Consider the following 2,714-nt stretch of genomic DNA (forward strand, 5'->3'; position numbering starts at 1 on the left):
AGGTGATATTTGCAAAATAAAATATACACATATATTCTAAAATTTAAAATAAAACTGTGCCAACACACTATCATAACTAATGTCAAACCCCTTGAACCAACAAGAGTTTGATAGGCCAACATAGGTGAATCTTTATCTTCGAGTCTTCACACTTGTCATTTCATCTCCAGTCTTCAATTATTACATAGTTTTATTTCTTAATTACAGAATTCTAAGAAAATAAAAACAACCTAAACTAAAAGAAAATTAGGAATAATAGCAAGGCGCACAAGCCTTATTTTAAAGATTACAACCCAACAACGAAATAAAAAATTAAAACATCCACAAAAGTTCTTTATCAGTGTACTAGGCACCATGCGTACATACATCCATATATACATATCAATTAAAAGTAAATTTTAATTATTATTATATCAAGTGTTAAATTATTTTTGGTCCCTGAAGTTTTGCAATTTAACTCCCAAAGCTCAAGAAAATATCAATTCAATCTAAATTCAACAAAACAGGACTAAATCATAATTTTTAACTTTGCCAGGCATGCAAGCATGTTGTCCAGTCATGCATATGGAATTTAACAAAATTCCATGATATTGCATATATGAAGTCATGGCATGGGCATGACCAGAATGCAACCAAAAAGGCAAACACGTCACATATAGAGGCATAACTAGACCAAAAATTGTCCAGTCATGCACCTTATATACACATGGCATCATGCCATGAAAGAGTGACAGGTTGACCAAATTATGGTCCAACTGTGACATGTGTTGGTGTCATGCACTATGAAAGAGTCACGATTGGACCAAAATTTGGTCTAGTCATGCACTACTCATAAAAAGGTTTTCAGACCTGGTCATTCCACCAAGCACCCTCTTTGCATGCTTAGAATAAGTTATGCAGGGGGTTTTTAGACCCAGCCTCTTCCGTTTTCTAGTGATGGTAAGTCCAAAAAACTCTCGTTCTCCACAAGCTAGTCACTGGGATGAGAAAATACGATACATAAATCATACTTACACTGATAGTAATCCTCAGATCATGTAATCAACAGTATTCAAAGGAGATTTTGTGCAACAATATGAAATCTACGACTTTCAACCAAACTTTAACCCAAAAATATCGACAAAACTCAAATAAAAATCAGAATCATCATTCAACAATTTAACACATTGTACATGATACTCAACAAATCATGCAACAATACGATTACAAATCATCTTTACCAATTTTAATCTTGATTAATTCAATTATATGCATTCAACATATAAAATTAATCAAAACAATTCAGTAAGTATATATTTTCATGATACCATTATGAGGTTTTCTAAGCGTTGATAACCAATAATGCAATGAAATTAAAAAAGTTTAAAAAACAAAGGATCCTAAAAACTGTAATCATGAACGTGCAAAACACATATATGGTGTTTTAGTTTTTATACCTGTGTTGGTGGCTTTTCTAAAACTTCATGTGGCCTAAGAACAAACGTTGCTCAACCCTCAAGAAGTAGCATCTTGGTATCCACTTGGAGCATAAACACATAAAAGGCAATCCATGAAGAAAGTTGTTAGGGTTTTTTTGCTGAATTTTGTGTTCACAAGAATAAGAGAGGAAAAAAAAAAAACTCATAGCTAGGGTTTTATGTTAAGTCTGTGTTGTATTACTTGTTGAATTCTAAGGCGCTTTCAAATATCTGAGTATAACAAGGACTTTATCCATACCGCACACCCTTAACACCTTTAACACATATGTATGGCTAGCATTTAAACATGCACAACCAACATGTTTCAAACCATGTATGGGTGACACAATTTATGTGCCACCTAAAATGATTTCATGCCTTGCATGGCTAGACAATATTTTGTCCAATCATGCCATACATTATTTATATTACATGGTGTTAAGTGGCACTATGCACACCAAGTTTGACTTGGTCAACCGGTTCTCTTTCCCTAAACACTAGGATTATCATCAAATAATCCCCGTCTTTGGGTTTGAATCAATCCCTATATGTGTAAGACCTATAAGCTCTCCATTGAATTAATAGTGTCTGAATTTGGGTCGAATTTTAACATGGATCAAAACTGGCCTCTAGCAAAGCATCATAGCCACCTAGATGAAAGAGTGTCAGCGAATATCTTTTAAGCTTTTACAATATCACAATTACGTGTAATTCAATCTTTTTGTCAACTAATATCCCTTAAGGCTGAGATATTGAAATATGTTTATCTTAGTGGTTCCTAGGTATAAATTAATAGACATTAATGACTAACATGGATTAGGCAACAACTTCATCCCATTGTGGCAACAGATTCAAGTTATCATGGATGTCATTCAGTATGCTTATGTGAGATATCTTCTCTTGTACTCAAGAGTGATGAATCTTTTATTGATCAATTATAGTCTCTATGTATCTTATGTTATAGGCGATTACTACCTTTATAGTTACCCCAATTACGAAGACACATTAGATAGTGTCAAACTATATCGATCCTTAAACGAGACAGTCAAGCGACCTCAAGTCAAGGATCACATACACTTATAGTGTTTGGAGGATTTATTACAAAGACATTAGAGCAACCATCCATATGGATATCCTCTGCTTGAGTTAGTTTAATGAACTAGTCTACAGCATACACCCATTTGTTACACCAAGTTGTCTATAATAGCTTTGACATATAAGAACTATTACCATTTTTAGTAGGGTCAATCAACACTA

Source organism: Mangifera indica, chromosome 20 (genome assembly GCF_011075055.1).
Source record: "Mangifera indica cultivar Alphonso chromosome 20, CATAS_Mindica_2.1, whole genome shotgun sequence".
Classification (NCBI taxonomy): domain Eukaryota; kingdom Viridiplantae; phylum Streptophyta; class Magnoliopsida; order Sapindales; family Anacardiaceae; genus Mangifera; species Mangifera indica.